This window comes from Ranitomeya imitator, chromosome 2, assembly GCF_032444005.1.
Source record: "Ranitomeya imitator isolate aRanImi1 chromosome 2, aRanImi1.pri, whole genome shotgun sequence".
Taxonomy (NCBI): Eukaryota; Metazoa; Chordata; class Amphibia; order Anura; family Dendrobatidae; genus Ranitomeya; species Ranitomeya imitator.
Window position 1 is genome coordinate 628,572,070 of NC_091283.1, and position 21,663 is coordinate 628,593,732.

Below are 21,663 nucleotides of genomic sequence, written 5' to 3' on the forward strand. Positions count from 1 at the left end.
CCACGGCCTGGTGTCCATGGGGGGTTGCAGCAGTGGTGTGGCGACGGCTGAGGTGCGGGGATAATGAGCGGTATGGCGTGAGCAGGGTCCCTTCCACGGGTGAGGTGACACAAGGGGTCCGGTATCCAATGTGAGCAGCAGAGCCGGGTTAATTACCGGTTTCTTGGTGGCGGCAGCCATCTTCCTGAGGCCGCGTGTGCGCAGATGGAGTGCTCTGCTTCCCGGGGCTTCAGGAAAATGGCCGCGGGAGGCCGCGCGTGCGCAGATGGAGATCGCGGCGGCCATTTTCCTGAAGCCGAGTTCGCAGATTTAGATCTTGGCTTCAGGAAAATGGCCGCCGCGATCTCCATCTGCGCACGCACAGCCTCCCGCGGGCATTTTCCTGAAGCCCCGGGAAGCAGAGCACTCCATCTGCACACACGCGGCCTCAGGAAGATGGCCGCCACCACCGGTATCGCCATGATTCACCCGGCTCTGCTGCTTACCGGGCTGCTGCGTCACCTCACCTGTGGAAGGGACCCCGCTCACGCCATACCGCTCACTGCGCCTCCTCATCCCCACACCTCTGCCGCCACCACACCACTGCCGGTAAGCCTGTATTCCAACTATAAGACGCACCTCCCCATTCCCCCCCCCTTTTTTGGGGGTGAAAAAGTGCGTCTTATAGTCGGAAAAATACGGTAATTGAGGGACTCCATAATTTTACCCTATGCTTGGTTAAAAAAAAGTAACCATTACTGGCTACCACATTTTTTGTTCTTGATTTCTTTTAGTATTTCTTAAAGCCAGAAAGCTGCCTTTTGAAATGACTTTAGTTTTGTGCCATGTCTGTGATCTGCTTTTTTGACTACAAAATTAAACAACTGAATGAACATCTTCCAAGGTCGGTGATTCCATAATTTATGTCAGGGTTTGTATACAAGAAAAAGAATTTTCCACCACCAGGAGCAAAACAGTAACAATGAAGTGACATGACAAGCATGTGCATAATTAATCATATGCCACATAGTTGCAAGTCAAATTCATGTATGAGATAGCAAACATGATTGTCTATGAAATGATCGTAGTCTCAAGTTTGACGCAGTAGTGGATGCTGAGATATGGAGCCTGAAAGTCAAAAGTTCAAAATATTGTTACCCTTTTGCTTGTCTGTGTATATACAGTAGTTTTGCTGTCCTTTATGTGAAGTATACAGCGATCTCGGTGTCTATGTGATGTATACAGCAGATCTCCCACTGCTTGTTCTACAAAGTTAACGTGAGCAGTGATGAATTTCCCATTGTGAGGAGACCAGCAGTGTAATATATATCTGTGTTCGGGAACAACTTATTCTTGCGAGTTCTTTTCGAAACACCTGGAAAGGCAGTTACGAGTAGCAGCATCATCAATATCACTTACCGTATATACTCGAGTATAAGCCGAGATTTTCAGCCCAAATTTTGGGGCTGAAAGTGCCCCTCTCGGCTTATACTCGAGTCACGGTCTGTGGCAGGGTCGGCGGGTGAGGGGGGGGAGAGGTCTGAGGCATACTTACCTAGTCCCGGCGATCCTGACGCTGCCCCTGCCCGTCACACTGTCTTCGGGTGCCGCAGCTCTTCCCCTGTACAGCGGTCACGTGGGACCGCTCATTAAACTTATGAATATGGACTCCACTCCCATAGGGGTGGAGCCGCATATTCATTTCTCTAATCAGCGGTAACGGTGACCGCTGATAGAGGAAGAGGCTGCGGCACCCGGAGACCAGCTGTCCAGGAGAAGGAGCGGGACGCCGGGAGCAGGTAAGTATGTCATATTTACCTGTCCACGATCCACACGCCGGGCGCCGCTCCATCTTCCCGGCGTCTCTCCGCTCTGACTGTGCGCGCCGCCCTCTGCCTGATCAGTCAGTGCGGAGAGACGCCGAGACCAGAATCTGTCACGGACAGCTCCCGGCACATTAACCCCCGGCATTGCGCAGGGAGGGGGCTCCCTGCATGCTTCCCTGAGACGATCGGTACAAGGCGATGTGCTCACTTTGTACCGAGCGGCTCCTCCCTGCAGGCCCCGGATCCAAAATGGCCGTGAGGCTACTTCCGGGTCCTGCAGGGAGTACTTCCGGGGCTAGAGCAGGCTCTGGTAACTAAGCAGCAGGGCACGCCAGATCGCTGATCTGACACAGTGCTCTGCAAAGTGTCAGATCAGCTTGTGTCAGAATAGATGTGTAAAAAAATATATATATTGTTCCCATAAATACATTTATCTAAATAAAAAAACAAAAACAATAAAAGTACCCATATTTAGTATCGCCGCGTCCGTAACGACCCGACCTATAAAACTGTCCCACTAATTAACCCCTTCAGTAAACACCGTAAAAAAAAAAAGAGGCAAGAAAAAAAACACTTATCATACCGCCGAACAAAAAGTGGAATAACACGCGATGAAAAAGACGGATATAAACAACCATGTTACCGCTGAAAACGTCATCTTGTCCTGCAAAAAAGCCGCCATACCGCATTATCAGCGAAAAAATAAAAAAGTTACAGTCCTCAGAATAAAGCGATGCAAAAATAATTATTTTTTCTATAAAAGTTTTTATCGTATAAAAAGCGCCAAAACATAAAAAAATGATATAAATGAGGAATCGTTGTAAACGTACTGACCCGAAGAATAAAACTGCTTTATCCATTTTACCAAACGCAGAACGGTATAAACGCCCCCCAAAAGAAATTCACGAATAGCTGGTTTTTGGTCATTCTGCCTCACAAAAATCGAAATAAAAAGCGATCAAAAAATGTCACGTGCCCGAAAATGTTACCAATAAAAACGTCAACTCGTCCCGTAAAAAACAAGACCTCACATGACTCTGGACCAAAATATGGAAAAATTATAGGTCTGAAAATGTGGTAACGCAATAAATATTTTTTGCAATAAAAAGCGTCTTTTAATGTGTGACGGCTGCCAATCATAAAAATCCGCTAGAAAACCCGCTATAAAAGTAAATCAAACCCCCCTTCATCACCCCCTTAGTTAGGGAAACATAAAAAAATTAAAAAATGTATTTATTTCCATTTTCCCATTAGGGCTAGGGTTAGGGTTGGGGTTGGGGCTAGGGATAGGGTTAGGGATAGGGTTGGGGCTAAAGTTAGGGTTAGGGCTACATTTATGGTTGGGATTAGGGTTAGGGGTGTGGCTGGGATTAGGGTTTCAGTTAGAATTGGGGGTTTCCACTGTATAGGCACATCAGGGCTCTCCAAACGCGACATGGCGTCCAATCTCAATTCCAGCCAATTCTGCGTTGAAAAAGTAAAACAGTGCTCCTTCCTTTCCGAGCTCTCCAGTGCGCTCAAACAGGGGTTTACCCCAACATATGGGATATCAGCAGACTCAGGACAAATTGGACAACAACTATTGGGGTCCAATTTCTCTTGTTACCCTTGGGAAAATAAAAATTTTGGGGTCTAAAAAAACATTTGTGGGAAAAAAAATAATTTTTATTTTCACGACTGCGTTATAAACTGTAGTGAAACACTTGGGGGTTCAAAGCCGTCAAAACACATCTAGATAAGTTCCTTAGGGGGTCTACTTTCCAAAATGGTGTCAGTCCTTGGGGGTTTCTACTGTTTAGGTGCATCAGGGGCTCTGCAAATGCAACGTGACGCCTGCAGACCAATCCATCTAAGTCTGCATTCCAAATGGTGCTCCTTCCCTTCCGAGCTCTGCCATGCGCCCAAACAGTGGTTCTTCCCCACATATGGGGTATCAGCGTACTCAGGACAAATTGGACAACAACTTTTGCGGTCCAATTTCTCTTGTTACCCTAGGGAAAATACAAAACTGGGGGCTAAAAAATAATTTTTGTGAAAAAAAATATATATATATTTTCACGGCTCTGCATAATAAACTGTAGTGAAACACTTGGGGGTTCAAAACTGTGAAAACACAGCTAGATAAGTTCCTTAGGGGGTCTACTTTCCAAAATGGTGTCACTTGTGGGGGGTTTCAATGTTTAGGCACATCAGGGGATCTCCAAACGCAACATGGTGTCCCATCTCAATTCCAGTCAATTTTGCATTGAAAAGTCAAATGGCGCCCCCTCCCTTCCGAGCTCTGCCATGCGCCCAAACAGTGGTTTACCCCCACATGTGGGGTATCGGATACTCAGTACAAATGGCACAACAACTTTTGGGGTCCAATTTCTTCTCTTACTCTTGGGAAAATAAAACAAATTGGAGCTGAAGTAAATTTTTTGTGAAAAAAAAGTTAAATGTTAATTTTTTTTAAAACATTCCAAAAATTCCTATAAAACACCTGAAGGGTTAATAAACTTCTTGAATGTGGTTTTGAGCACCTTGAGGGGTGCAGTTTTTAGAATGGTGTCACACATATAGACCCCTCAAAATGACTTCAAATGTGATGTGGTCCCTAAAAAATATTGGCGTTGTAAAAAAGAAAATTGCTGGTCAACTTTTAACCCTTAACTCCCTAACAAAAAAAATTTTTGGTTCCAAAATTGTGCTGATGTAAAGTAGACATGTGGGAAATGTTACTTATTACCGTATATACTCGAGTATAAGCCGAGATTTTCAGCCCATTTTTGGGGGGGCTGAAAGTCCCCCCTCTCGGCTTATACTCGAGTCATACCCGGGGGTCGGCAGGTGAGGGGGCTGTCTAATAATACCCACCTACTGCTGGCGCAGTCCCTGCTTCTTCCAGCACTGCAGATTCTTCCTGTGCTGAGCGGTCACATGGTACCGCTCATTGCAGTAATGAGCGGTAACTGTAACCGCTGAATACAGGAAGATGCAGCGCTGGAAGAAGCAGAGACTGCATAGAGGTGGAGCCGCATATTCATTACTGTAATGAGCGGTAACTGTAACCGCTCAATACAGGAAGAAGATGCAGCGCTGGAAGAAGCAGAGACTGCACAGCCAGCAGTAGGTGAGTATATGGGGAGGGGAGCGCAGCGCTGCGCGATATTTACCGCTCCTCGTTCCAATGCGGCTCCGTCTTCATCGTCCTCTGGCTGTGACACTCAAGTCAGAGGGCGCGGTGACGTAGTCAGTGCACACCCTCTGCTGAACGTCAGTGCTGAAGACGGAGCCGCACGAGGAGCAGGTAAATATTGAAAGTGCCGGGGGTCCTGAGCGAAGAGAGGTGAGTATGTGATATATATATATATTTTTTTTAATCGCAGCAAAAGCATATGGGGCAAGTGACTGTACGGAGCATCTCATGGGGCCATAACACTTGTGCAGCACTATAAGGGGCAAGTGACGGTATGGAGCATCTTATGGGGCCATAACACTTGTGCAGCACTATAATGGGGCAAGTGACTGTATGGAGCATCTTATGGGGCCATAACACTTGTGCAGCACTATAATGGGGCAAGTGACTGTATGGAGCATCTTATGGGGCCATAACGTTTGTGCAGCACTATAAGGGGCAAGTGACTGTACGGAGCATCTTATGGGGCCATAACGCTTGTGCAGCACTATATGGGGCAAGTGACTGTAGGGAACATCTTATGGGGCCATAACGCTTGTGCAGCATTATATGGGGCAAGTGACTGTATGGAGCATCTTATGGGGCCATAACGCTTGTGCAGCACTATATGGGGCAAGTGACTGTATGGAACATCGTATGGGGCCATAACGCTTGTGCAGCATAATATGGGGCAAGTGACTGTATGGAGCATCTTACAGGGCCATAACGCTTGTGCAGCACTATATGGGGCAAGTGACTGTATGGAGCATCTTATGGGGCCATAACGTTTGTGCAGCATTATATGGGGCAAATATCTTTATGGAGCGTCTTATGGGGCCCTTATTACCCTTTATGCAGGATTATATGGGGCCCATCAAACTTTATGGACCATTATATGGGGCTCCTGATTCAATATTGATATTCAAAAACACTTAACCTACTGATGTCTCAATTAATTTTACTTTTATTGGTATCTAATTTTACTTTTGAAATTTACCGGTAGCTGCTGCATTTTCCACCCTAGGCTTATACTCGAGTCATTAAGTTTTCCCAGTTTTATGTGGCAAAATTAGGGGGTCGGCTGATACTCGGGTCGGCTTATACTCGAGTATATACGGTAATTATTTTACATGACATATCTCTGTGATTTAAGGGCATAAAAATTCAAAGTTGGAAAATTGCAAACTTTTCAAAATTTTCGTAAAATTTTGTTTTTTTTCCACAAATAAACGCAAGTTATATCGAAGAATTTTTACCACTATCATGAAGTACAATATATCACGAGAAAACAATGTCAGAATCGCCAAGATCTGTTGAAGCGTTCCAGAGTTATAACCTCATAAAGGGACAGTGGTCAGAATTGCAAAAATTGGCCTGGTCATTAACGTGCAAATCACCCTTGGGGGTAAAGGGGTTAAAAAAACAAACAAAAGGAAGATTTAATTTTTTTTTTCACAAAAAATTTACTTCAGATCCAATTTGTTTTATTTTCCAAAGGGTAACAGAAGAAATTTTTGGAACCAAAAATTTTTTTTGTTAGGGAGTTATAAGGGTTAAAAGTTGACCAACAATTTCTCATTTTTACAACACCAATATTTTTTAGAGACCACATCACATTTGAAGTCATTTTGAGGGGTCTATATGTGTGACACCATTCTAAAAACTGCACCCCTCAAGGTGCTCAAAACCACATTCAAGAAGTTTATTAACCCTTAAGGTGTTTTACAGGAATTTTTGGAATGTTTTAAAAAAAATTAACATTTAACTTTTTTTCACAAAAAATTTACTTCAGCTCCAATTTGTTTTATTTCCCCAAGGGTAAGAGAAGAAATTGGACCCCAAAAGTTGTTGTGCAATTTGTACTGAGTACGCGGATACCCCATATTTGGGGGTAAACCACTGTTTGGGCGCATGACAGAGCTCAGAAGGGAAGGAGCGCCATTTGACTTTTTCAACGCAGCATTGGCTGGAATTGAGATCCGACGCCATGTCGCGTTTGGAGAGCCCCTGATGTGCCTAAACAGTGGAAACCCCAAATTCTAACTCCAACCCTAACCCGAGTACACCCCTAACCCTAATCCCAACCCTAACCATACACCTAACCCGAACATCCCCCTAACCACACCCCTAACTCCAACACACCCCTAACCCTAATCCCAACCGTAAATGTTATCCAAACCCTAACCCTAACTGTAGCCCCAACCCTAACTGTAGCCCTAACCCTAATGGGAAAATAGAAATACTTTTTATAATTACCATATATACTCGAGTATAAGCCGACCCCCCTAATTTTGCCACAAAAAACTGGGAAAACTTATTGACTCGAGTATAAGCCTAGAGTGGAAAATGCAGCAGCTACCGGTGAATTTCAAAAATAAAAATAGATGCTCCATACCGTTCATTATAGCCCCATAGCTGTGCCATATAGTGCTCTGCACCGTTCATTATTGCCCCATAGATGTACCATAGAAAGCTGTGCCATATAGTGCTCTGCACAGTTCATTATTGCCCCATAGCTGTGCCATATAGTGCTCTGCACCGTTCATTATCGCCCCATAGCTGTACCATATAGTGCTCTGCACCGTTCATTATTGCCCCATAGCTGTACCATATAGTGCTCTGCACCGTTCATTATTGCCCCATAGTTGTGCCATATAGTGCTCTGCACCGTTCATTCTTGCCCCATAGCTGTGCCATATAGTGCTCTGCACCGTTCATTATTGCCCCATAGCTGTGCCATATAGTGCTCTGCACCATTCATTCTTGCCCAATAGCTGTGCCATATAGTGCTCTGCACCGTTCATTATTGCCCCATAGATGTGCCATATAGTGCTCTGCACCGTTCATTATTGCCCCATAGCTGTGCCATATAGTGCTCTGCACCGTTCATTATTGCCCCATAGATGTGCCATATAGTGCTCTGCACCGTTCATTATCGCCCCATAGCTGTACCATATAGTGCTCTGCACCGTTCATTCTTGCCCCATAGCTGTGCCATATAGTGCTCTGCACCGTTCATTATTGCCCCATAGCTGTGCCATATAGTGCTCTGCACCATTCATTCTTGCCCAATAGCTGTGCCATATAGTGCTCTGCACCGTTCATTATTGCCCCATTGATGTACCATAGAAAGCTCTGCCATTGCTGCTGCAATAAAAAAAAAAAAAATGCCATACTCACCTCTCTTGCTTGCAGCTACCGGCGTCCGGTCCCGGCGTCTCTCTGCACTGACTGATCAGGCAGAGGGCGGCGCGCACACTATATGCGTCATCACGCCCTCTAACCTGCACAGTCAGAGCGGAGAGACGCCGGGAAGATGGAGCGACGCCGGGAAGATGGAGCGGCGCCGGGAAGATGGAGCGGCGCCCGGCGTGTGGAACGCGGACAGGTGAATATAAAATACTCACCTAGTCCCGGCGCTCCTGACGCTGCCCCTGCCTGTAACACTGTCTTCGGGGGCCGCAGCTCTTCCTGTCAGCGGTCACCGTTACCGCTCTGAGGAATGAATATGCGGCTCCACCCCTATGGGAGTGGAGTCCATATTCATTTTTCTAATGAGCAGTCCCACGTGACCGCTGAACAGGGGAAGAGCTGCGGCACCCGAAGATGGTGGGACGGGCAGGGGCAGCGTCAGGAGCGCCGGGACTAGGTGAGTATGCCTCAGCACCCTCTCCCCCTCACCCGCCGACCCTGCCGCCCACCGTGACTCGAGTATAAGCCGAGAGGGGCACTTTCAGTCCAAAAACTTGGGCTGAAAATCTCGGCTTATACTCGAGTATATACGGTATATTATTTTTCCTTAACTAAGGGGGTGATAAAGAGGGGTTTTATTACTATTTATAGCGGGTTTTTTGTAATTGGCAGCTGTCACACGCTAAAAGACGCGTTTTATTGCAAAAAATAGTTTTTGCGTCACCACATTTGAGAGCTATAATTATTGGAAAAAACAAAATCCAGCTCACCATACCGACATTCCCAAGAGCTCGGAGCACGGAACCGCTGTGTCAGGGCGTAGACGAACAGGAAAGAGAAGGAGATCCAGCTCAACGAAATAGTGAAAAATCCATAGTTTATTTCACTTAAAATATAGTGAAAGGACAAAACATCAGCATACAAAAAAATATTATAAAACCAAGGTCAACGCGTTTCCGGTGACTAAGCACCCTTAATCATGATTAAGGGTGCTTAGTCACCGGAAACGCGTTGACCTTGGTTTTATAATATTTTTTTGTATGCTGATGTTTTGTCCTTTCACTATATTTTAAGTGAAATAAACTATGGATTTTTCACTATTTCGTTGAGCTGGATCTCCTTCTCTTTCCAGCTATAATTATTCCATAGTTTGGTCCACAGAGTCATGTGAGGTCTTGTTTTTTGCGGGACGAGTTGGTGTTTTTATTGGCACCATTTTCAGGCACGTGATGTTTTTTGATCGCTTTTTATTCCGATTTTTGTGGGGCAGAATTTCTTTTGGGGGATGGGGAGGGTATTTACTGTTCCGCGTTTGGTAAAATTGATAAAGCAGTTTTATTCTTCGGGTCAATACGATTACAGCGATATCTTTTTTTTTATGTTTTGGCACTTTTATACAATAAAAACTATTTTATATAAAAAATAATTATTTTTGCATCGCCTTATTTTGAGAGCTATAACTTTTTTATTTTTTCACTGATGACGCTGTGTGGCAGCTCGTTTTTTTGCAACGTTTTAAGCGGTATAATGTTTATTTATATCTGTCTTTTCGATCGCGTGTTATTCCACTTTTAGTTCGGCGGTATGATAATAAAGCATTGTTTTTTGCCTTTTGTTTTTTTATGGTGTTCACTGAAGGGGTTAACTAGTGGGACAGTTTTATAGGTTGGGTTGTTACGGATGCGGCGATACTAAATATGTGTACTTTTATTGTTATTTTTATTTACATAAAGAAATGTATTTATTGGAATAATAATTTTTTTTTCTTTATTTAGAAATTTTGTAAAAATATTTTAACAGAGTCATTTTTTTTTTTACTTTGTCCGAGGGTGTGACATCACTGTATAGTGTCAGATCGCTGATCTGACACTTTGCACAGCACGGTGTCAGATCAGCGATTTGACAGGCAGTGCAGGAGGCTTGCTGGAGCCTGATCTCAGCAGACGCTCGCTAGCCACCTTCCTGCAGGATCCGGAAGGATCCCAGCGGCCATCTTGGATCCAGAGCCTGCAGGGAGAAGGACGGAGGAGATGCTCGGAACAACGCGATATTGCCGGATGTCAGCTGTGAGCGGCTGATTGCCTATGACATACTATCCCGACCCTGGGAACTCAAGCAGCACGAAGGCCGCATTCTGTGAAGGTGGCTCTTATATTTTTAGTATCCCTAGGAACAATGAAATAATCATTTTTATAAATTTCCCACCATACCTCTATTGAATCATGGAGGTACGTTTTCTCCCCCTGACTCAAGCGCCTCGCAGCCGCCCATCATCCCACCGGGCGCCGCCTCCTCTCTGTCTTGTGCCGTCACTGGCGCCTGCGCTCTGCAATTATTTCTCGGGCATCCGACGTGCCTTGGAACTTAGATCAAGTGATGCAAGTAGATCGTGCCTGCGCACAGTGGAGGTCCCAGATCCCGCCCCGCAGACAGACACGTCACCACATTCTGCTCCTCTCACGACTGCTGTATAATAATAACAGACAGGACACCAGTCTGCTCCTCCTGTATAATAATAATAATAACAGACAGGACACCACAGTCTGCTCCTCCTGTATAATAATAATAACAGGCAGTACACCACAGTCTGCTCCTCCTGTATAATAATAATAACAGTCAGGACACCGCAGTCTGCTACTCCTGTATAATAATAATAATAACAGACAGGACACCACAGTCTGCTCCTCCTGTATAATAATAATAACAGACAGGACACCACAGTCTGCTCCCCCTGTATAATAATAACAACAGACAGGACACCACAGTCTGCTCCTCCTGTATAATAATAATAACAGACAGGACACCACAGTCTGCTCGTCCTGTATAATAATAATAATAACAGACAGGACACCACAGTCTGCTCCTCCTGTATAATACTAATAATAGACAGGACACCACAGTCTGCTCCTCCTGTATAATAATAATAACAGACAGGACATCACAGTCTGCTCCTCCTGTATAATAATAATAATAATAACAGACAGGACACCACAGTCTGCTCCTCCTGTATAATACTAATAACAGACAGGACATCACAGTCTGCTCTTCCTGTATAATAATAATAATAACAGACAGGACACCACAGTCTGCTCCTCCTGTATAATACTAATAACAGACAGGACACCACAGTCTGCTCCTCCTGTATAATAATAATAATAACAGACAGGACACCACAGTCTGCTCCTCCTGTATAATACTAATAACAGACAGGACACCACAGTCTGCTCCTCCTGTATAATAATAATAACAGACAGGACATCACAGTCTGCTCTTCCTGTATAATAATAATAATAACAGACAGGACACCACAGTCTGCTCCTCCTGTATAATACTAATAACAGACAGGACACCACAGTCTGCTCCTCCTGTATAATAATAATAATAACAGACAGGACACCACAGTCTGCTCCTCCTGTATAATACTAATAACAGACAGGACACCACAGTCTGCTCCTCCTGTATAATAATAATAACAGACAGGACACCACAGTCTACTCCTCCTGTATAATAATAATAACAGACAGGACACCACAGTCTGCTCCTCCTGTATAATAATAATAACAGACAGGACACCACAGTCTGCTCCTCCTGTATAATACTAATAACAGACAGGACACCACAGTCTGCTCCTCCTGTATTATAATAATAATAATAATAACAGACAGGACACCACAGTCTGCTCCTCCTGTATAATACTAATAACAGACAGGACACCACAGTCTACTCCTCCTGTATAATAATAATAACAGACAGGACACCACAGTCTGCTCCTCCTGTATAATAATAATAACAGACAGGACACCACAGTCTGCTCCTCCTGTATAATAATAATAATAATAATAATAATAATAATAATAATAATAACAGACAGGACACCACAGTCTGCTCCTCCTATATAATAATAAAAGGCAGTAAACCACAGTCTGCTCCTCCTGTATAATAATAATAACAGACAGGACACCACAGTCTGCTCCTCCTGTATAATAATAATAACAGACAGGACACCACAGTCTGCTCCTCCTGTATAATACTAATAACAGACAGGACACCACAGTCTGCTCCTCCTGTATTATAATAATAATAATAATAACAGACAGGACACCACAGTCTGCTCCTCCTGTATAATACTAATAACAGACAGGACACCACAGTCTACTCCTCCTGTATAATAATAATAACAGACAGGACACCACAGTCTGCTCCTCCTGTATAATACTAATAACAGACAGGACACCACAGTCTGCTCCTCCTGTATAATAATAATAATAATAATAATAATAACAGACAGGACACCACAGTCTGCTCCTCCTATATAATAATAAAAGGCAGTAAACCACAGTCTGCTCCTCCTGTATAATAATAATAACAGACAGGACACCACAGTCTGCTCCTCCTGTATAATAATAATAATAACAGACAGGACACCACAGTCTGCTCCTCCTGTATAATAATACTAATAACAGACAGGACACCACAGTCTGCTCCTCCTGTATAATAATAATAATAATAATAACAGACAGGACACCACAGTCTGCTCCTCCTGTATAATAATAATAATAACAGACAGGACACCTCAGTCTGCTCCTCCTGTATAATACTAATAACAGACAGGACATCACAGTCTGCTCCTCCTGTATAATAATAATAACAGACAGGACAACACAGTCTGCTCCTCCTGTATAATAATAATAATAATAATAACAGACAGGACACCACAGTCTGCTCCTCCTATATAATAATAACAGGCAGTAAACCACAGTCTGCTCCTCCTGTATAATAATAATAACAGACAGGACACCACAGTCTGCTCCTCCTGTATAATAATAATAACAGACAGGACAACACAGTCTGCTCCTCCTGTATAATAATAATAATAATAATAACAGACAGGACACCACAGTCTGCTCCTCCTATATAATAATAACAGGCAGTAAACCACAGTCTGCTCCTCCTGTATAATAATAATAACAGACAGGACACCACAGTCTGCTCCTCCTGTATAATAATAATAATAACAGACAGGACACCACAGTCTGCTCCTCCTGTATAATAATAATAATAATAATAACAACAGACAGGACACCACAGTCTGCTCCTCCTGTATAATACTAATAACAGGCAGGACACCACAGTCTGCTCCTCCTGTATAATAATAATAACAATAGACAGGACACCACAGTCTGCTCCTCCTCTATAATAATAATAATAATAATAATAGACAGGACACCACAGTCTGCTCCTCCTGTATAATAATAATAATAGACAGGACACCACAGTCTGCTCCTCCTCTATAATAATAATAATAATAATAATAACAGACAGGACACCACAGTCTGCTCCTCCTGTATAATACTAATAAACAGACAGGACACAACAGTCTGCTCCTCCTCTATAATAATAATAATACTAATAACAGGCAGGACACCACAGTCTGCTCCTCCTGTATAATAATAATAACAATAGACAGGACACCACAGTCTGCTCCTCCTCTATAATAATAATAATAATAATAATAGACAGGACACCACAGTCTGCTCCTCCTGTATAATAACAACAGACAGGACACCACAGTCTGCTCCTCCTGTATAATAATAATAACAGACAGGACACCACAGTCTGCTCCTCCTGTATAATAATAATAATAATAATAATAATAATAATAATAATAACAGACAGGACACCACAGTCTGCTCCTCCTATATAATACTAATAACAGACAGGACACCACAGTCTGCTCCTCCTGTATAATAATAATAACAGACAGGACACCACAGTCTGCTCCTCCTGTATAATACTAATAACAGACAGGACACCACAGTCTGATCCTCCTGTATAATAATAATAATAATAATAATAATAACAGACAGGACACCACAGTCTGCTCCTCCTATATAATAATAACAGGCAGTAAACCACAGTCTGCTCCTCCTGTATAATAATAATAACAGACAGGACACCACAGTCTGCTCCTCCTGTATAATAATAACAGACAGGACACCACAGTCTGCTCCTCCTGTATAATAATAATAATAGACAGGACACCACAGTCTGCTCCTCCTCTATAATAATAATAATAATAATAATAATAATAACAGACAGGACACCACAGTCTGCTCCTCCTGTATAATACTAATAAACAGACAGGACACCACAGTCTGCTCCTCCTGTATAATAATAATAATAACAGACAGGACACCACAGTCTGCTCCTCCTGTATAATAATAATAATAACAGACAGGACACCACAGTCTGCTCCTCCTGTATAATAATAATAACAGACAGGACACCACAGTCTGCTCCTCCTGTATTATAATAATAATAATAATAACAGACAGGACACCACAGTCTGCTCCTCCTGTATAATACTAATAACAGACAGGACACCACAGTCTACTCCTCCTGTATAATAATAATAACAGACAGGACACCACAGTCTGCTCCTCCTGTATAATACTAATAACAGACAGGACACCACAGTCTGCTCCTCCTGTATAATAATAATAATAATAATAATAATAATAACAGACAGGACACCACAGTCTGCTCCTCCTATATAATAATAAAAGGCAGTAAACCACAGTCTGCTCCTCCTGTATAATAATAATAACAGACAGGACACCACAGTCTGCTCCTCCTGTATAATAATAATAATAACAGACAGGACACCACAGTCTGCTCCTCCTGTATAATAATACTAATAACAGACAGGACACCACAGTCTGCTCCTCCTGTATAATAATAATAATAATAATAATAACAGACAGGACACCACAGTCTGCTCCTCCTGTATAATAATAATAATAACAGACAGGACACCTCAGTCTGCTCCTCCTGTATAATACTAATAACAGACAGGACATCACAGTCTGCTCCTCCTGTATAATAATAATAACAGACAGGACAACACAGTCTGCTCCTCCTGTATAATAATAATAATAATAATAACAGACAGGACACCACAGTCTGCTCCTCCTATATAATAATAACAGGCAGTAAACCACAGTCTGCTCCTCCTGTATAATAATAATAATAACAGACAGGACACCACAGTCTGCTCCTCCTGTATAATAATAATAATAATAATAACAACAGACAGGACACCACAGTCTGCTCCTCCTGTATAATACTAATAACAGGCAGGACACCACAGTCTGCTCCTCCTGTATAATAATAATAATAGACAGGACACCACAGTCTGCTCCTCCTCTATAATAATAATAATAATAATAATAACAGACAGGACACCACAGTCTGCTCCTCCTGTATAATACTAATAAACAGACAGGACACAACAGTCTGCTCCTCCTCTATAATAATAATAATACTAATAACAGGCAGGACACCACAGTCTGCTCCTCCTGTATAATAATAATAACAATAGACAGGACACCACAGTCTGCTCCTCCTCTATAATAATAATAATAATAATAATAGACAGGACACCACAGTCTGCTCCTCCTGTATAATAACAACAGACAGGACACCACAGTCTGCTCCTCCTGTATAATAATAATAACAGACAGGACACCACAGTCTGCTCCTCCTGTATAATAATAATAATAATAATAATAATAATAATAACAGACAGGACACCACAGTCTGCTCCTCCTATATAATACTAATAACAGACAGGACACCACAGTCTGCTCCTCCTGTATAATAATAATAACAGACAGGACACCACAGTCTGCTCCTCCTGTATAATACTAATAACAGACAGGACACCACAGTCTGATCCTCCTGTATAATAATAATAATAATAATAATAATAATAACAGACAGGACACCACAGTCTGCTCCTCCTATATAATAATAACAGGCAGTAAACCACAGTCTGCTCCTCCTGTATAATAATAATAACAGACAGGACACCACAGTCTGCTCCTCCTGTATAATAATAACAGACAGGACACCACAGTCTGCTCCTCCTGTATAATAATAATAATAGACAGGACACCACAGTCTGCTCCTCCTCTATAATAATAATAATAATAATAATAATAACAGACAGGACACCACAGTCTGCTCCTCCTGTATAATAATAATAATAACAGACAGGACACCACAGTCTGCTCCTCCTGTATAATAATAATAATAACAGACAGGACACCACAGTCTGCTCCTCCTGTATAATAATAATAACAGACAGGACACCACAGTCTGCTCCTCCTGTATAATAATAATAATAATAATAATAATAATAATAACAGACAGGACACCACAGTCTGCTCCTACTGTATAATAATAATAACAGCCAGGACACCACAGTCTGCTCCTCCTGTATAATAATAATAATAACAGACAGGACACCACAGTCTGCTCCTCCTGTATAATAATAATAATAACAGACAGGACACCACATTCTGCTCCTCCTGTATAATAATAATAACAGGCAGGACACCACATTCTGCTCCTCCTGTATAATAATAATAATAACAGACAGGACACCACAGTCTGCTCCTCCTGTATAATAATAAAAATAACAGACAGGACACCACAGTCTGCTCCTCCTGTATAATAATAATAATAATAACAGACAGGACACCACAGTCTGCTCCTCCTGTATAATAATAATAACAGACAGGACACCACAGTCTGCTCCTCCTGTATAATAATAATAACAGACAGGACACCACAGTCTGCTCCTCCTGTATAATAATAATAACAGACAGGACACCACAGTCTGCTCCTCCTGTATAATAATAATAACAGACAGGACACCACAGTCTGCTCCTCCTGTATAATAATAATAATAACAGGCAGGACACCACAGTCTGCTCCTCCTGTATAATAATAACAGGCAGGACACCACAGTCTGCTCCTCCTGTATAATAATAATAACAGACAGGACACCACAGTCTGCTCCCCCTGTATAATAATAACAACAGACAGGACACCACAGTCTGCTCCTCCTGTATAATAATAATAACAGACAGGACACCACAGTCTGCTCGTCCTGTATAATAATAATAATAACAGACAGGACACCACAGTCTGCTCCTCCTGTATAATACTAATAATAGACAGGACACCACAGTCTGCTCCTCCTGTATAATAATAATAACAGACAGGACATCACAGTCTGCTCCTCCTGTATAATAATAATAATAATAACAGACAGGACACCACAGTCTGCTCCTCCTGTATAATACTAATAACAGACAGGACATCACAGTCTGCTCTTCCTGTATAATAATAATAATAACAGACAGGACACCACAGTCTGCTCCTCCTGTATAATACTAATAACAGACAGGACACCACAGTCTGCTCCTCCTGTATAATAATAATAATAACAGACAGGACACCACAGTCTGCTCCTCCTGTATAATACTAATAACAGACAGGACACCACAGTCTACTCCTCCTGTATAATAATAATAACAGACAGGACACCACAGTCTGCTCCTCCTGTATAATAATAATAACAGACAGGACACCACAGTCTGCTCCTCCTGTATAATACTAATAACAGACAGGACACCACAGTCTGCTCCTCCTGTATTATAATAATAATAATAATAACAGACAGGACACCACAGTCTGCTCCTCCTGTATAATACTAATAACAGACAGGACACCACAGTCTACTCCTCCTGTATAATAATAATAACAGACAGGACACCACAGTCTGCTCCTCCTGTATAATACTAATAACAGACAGGACACCACAGTCTGCTCCTCCTGTATAATAATAATAATAATAATAATAATAATAATAATAATAACAGACAGGACACCACAGTCTGCTCCTCCTATATAATAATAAAAGGCAGTAAACCACAGTCTGCTCCTCCTGTATAATAATAATAACAGACAGGACACCACAGTCTGCTCCTCCTGTATAATAATAATAATAACAGACAGGACACCACAGTCTGCTCCTCCTGTATAATACTAATAACAGACAGGACACCACAGTCTACTCCTCCTGTATAATAATAATAACAGACAGGACACCACAGTCTGCTCCTCCTGTATAATAATAATAACAGACAGGACACCACAGTCTGCTCCTCCTGTATAATAATAATAACAGACAGGACACCACAGTCTGCTCCTCCTGTATTATAATAATAATAATAATAACAGACAGGACACCACAGTCTGCTCCTCCTGTATAATACTAATAACAGACAGGACACCACAGTCTACTCCTCCTGTATAATAATAATAACAGACAGGACACCACAGTCTGCTCCTCCTGTATAATACTAATAACAGACAGGACACCACAGTCTGCTCCTCCTGTATAATAATAATAATAATAATAATAATAATAATAATAATAACAGACAGGACACCACAGTCTGCTCCTCCTATATAATAATAAAAGGCAGTAAACCACAGTCTGCTCCTCCTGTATAATAATAATAACAGACAGGACACCACAGTCTGCTCCTCCTGTATAATAATAATAATAACAGACAGGACACCACAGTCTGCTCCTCCTGTATAATAATACTAATAACAGACAGGACACCACAGTCTGCTCCTCCTGTATAATAATAATAATAATAATAACAGACAGGACACCACAGTCTGCTCCTCCTGTATAATAATAATAATAACAGACAGGACACCTCAGTCTGCTCCTCCTGTATAATACTAATAACAGACAGGACATCACAGTCTGCTCCTCCTGTATAATAATAATAACAGACAGGACAACACAGTCTGCTCCTCCTGTATAATAATAATAATAATAATAACAGACAGGACACCACAGTCTGCTCCTCCTATATAATAATAACAGGCAGTAAACCACAGTCTGCTCCTCCTGTATAATAATAATAACAGACAGGACACCACAGTCTGCTCCTCCTGTATAATAATAATAATAACAGACAGGACACCACAGTCTGCTCCTCCTGTATAATAATAATAATAATAATAATAATAACAACAGACAGGACACCACAGTCTGCTCCTCCTGTATAATACTAATAACAGGCAGGACACCACAGTCTGCTCCTCCTGTATAATAATAATAATAGACAGGACACCACAGTCTGCTCCTCCTCTATAATAATAATAATAATAATAATAATAATAATAACAGACAGGACACCACAGTCTGCTCCTCCTGTATAATACTAATAAACAGACAGGACACAACAGTCTGCTCCTCCTCTATAATAATAATAATACTAATAACAGGCAGGACACCACAGTCTGCTCCTCCTGTATAATAATAATAACAATAGACAGGACACCACAGTCTGCTCCTCCTCTATAATAATAATAATAATAGACAGGACACCACAGTCTGCTCCTCCTGTATAATAATAATAATAGACAGGACACCACAGTCTGCTCCTCCTCTATAATAATAATAATAATAATAATAACAGACAGGACACCACAGTCTGCTCCTCCTGTATAATAATAACAGACAGGACACCACAGTCTGCTCCTCCTCTATAATAATAATAATACTAATAACAGGCAGGACACCACAGTCTGCTCCTCCTGTATAATAATAATAACAATAGACAGGACACCACAGTCTGCTCCTCCTCTATAATAATAATAATAATAATAATAGACAGGACACCACAGTCTGCTCCTCCTGTATAATAACAACAGACAGGACACCACAGTCTACTCCTCCTGTATAATAATAATAATAATAACAGACAGGACACAACAGTCTGCTCCTCCTGTATAATAATAATAACAGACAGGACACCACAGTCTGCTCCTCCTGTATAATAATAATAATAATAATAATAATAATAATAATAATAATAACAGACAGGACACCACAGTCTGCTCCTCCTATATAATACTAATAACAGACAGGACACCACAGTCTGCTCCTCCTGTATAATAATAATAACAGACAGGACACCACAGTCTGCTCCTCCTGTATAATACTAATAACAGACAGGACACCACAGTCTGATCCTCCTGTATAATAATAATAATAATAATAATAATAACAGACAGGACACCACAGTCTGCTCCTCCTATATAATAATAACAGGCAGTAAACCACAGTCTGCTCCTCCTGTATAATAATAATAACAGACAGGACACCACAGTCTGCTCCTCCTGTATAATAATAACAGACAGGACACCACAGTCTGCTCCTCCTGTATAATAATAATAATAACAGACAGGACACCACAGTCTGCTCCTCCTGTATAATAATAATAATAGACAGGACACCACAGTCTGCTCCTCCTCTATAATAATAATAATAATAATAATAATAATAATAACAGACAGGACACCACAGTCTGCTCCTCCTGTATAATACTAATAAACAGACAGGACACCACAGTCTGCTCCTCCTGTATAATAATAATAATAACAGACAGGACACCACAGTCTGCTCCTCCTGTATAATAATAATAACAGACAGGACACCACAGTCTGCTCCTCCTGTATAATAATAATAATAATAATAATAATAATAACAGACAGGACACCACAGTCTGCTCCTACTGTATAATAATAATAACAGCCAGGACACCACAGTCTGCTCCTCCTGTATAATAATAATAATAACAGACAGGACACCACAGTCTGCTCCTCCTGTATAATACTAATAACAGACAGGACACCACAGTCTGCTCCTCCTGTATAATAATAATAATAACAGACAGGACACCACAGTCTGCTCCTCCTGTATAATAATAATAACAGGCAGTACACCACAGTTTGCTCCTCCTGTATAATAATAATAACAGACAGGACACCACAGTCTGCTCCTCCTGTATAATAATAATAACAGACAGGACACCACAGTCTGCTCCTCCTGTATAATAATAATAATAATAACAGACAGGACACCACAGTCTGCTCCTCCTGTATAATACTAATAATAGACAGGACACCACAGTCTGCTCCTCCTGTATAATAATAATAACAGACAGGACATCACAGTCTGCTCCTCCTGTATAATAATAATAACAGACAGGACATCACAGTCTGCTCCTCCTGTATAATAATAATAACAGACAGGACACCACAGTCTGCTCCTCCTGTATAATAATAATAACAGACAGGACACCACAGTCTGCTCCTCCTGTATAATAATAATAACAGACAGGACATCACAGTCTGCTCCTCCTGTATAATAATAATAACAACAGACAGGACACCACAGTCTGCTCCTCCTGTATAATACTAATAACAGACAGGACACCACAGTCTACTCCTCCTGTATAATAATAATAACAGACAGGACACCACAGTCTGCTCCTCCTGTATAATACTAATAACAGACAGGACACCACAGTCTGCTCCTCCTGTATAATAATAATAACAGACAGGACACCACAGTCTGCTCCTCCTGTATAATACTAATAACAGACAGGACACCACAGTCTGCTCCTCCTGTATAATAATAATAATAACAGACAGGACACCACAGTCTGCTCCTCCTGTATAATAATAATAATAACAGACAGGACACCACAGTCTGCTCCTCCTGTATAATAATAATAACAGACAGGACACCACAGTCTGCTCCTCCTGTATAATAATAATAACAGACAG

The 21,663-nt window shown here is 41.6% G+C and overlaps 1 protein-coding gene across 3 annotated transcripts in view; it reads right to left on the reverse strand.

Moving 5' to 3' along the window:
• The window catches only part of LOC138665263 (gastrula zinc finger protein XlCGF57.1-like), an 85,785-nt gene that overhangs the window by 45,872 nt on the left and 18,250 nt on the right, over positions 1–21,663 (reverse strand). For 2 of the 3 annotated variants that reach the window (XM_069752584.1, XM_069752582.1), the window contains exon 1: positions 10,365–10,640. The exons of the other annotated variant lie outside the window; for it this stretch is intronic. The gene's annotated coding sequence lies outside the window, so the exon portion shown is untranslated. Of the gene's footprint in view, positions 1–10,364; positions 10,641–21,663 lie in introns of those variants that run through there. 3 annotated transcript variants of the gene reach the window in all.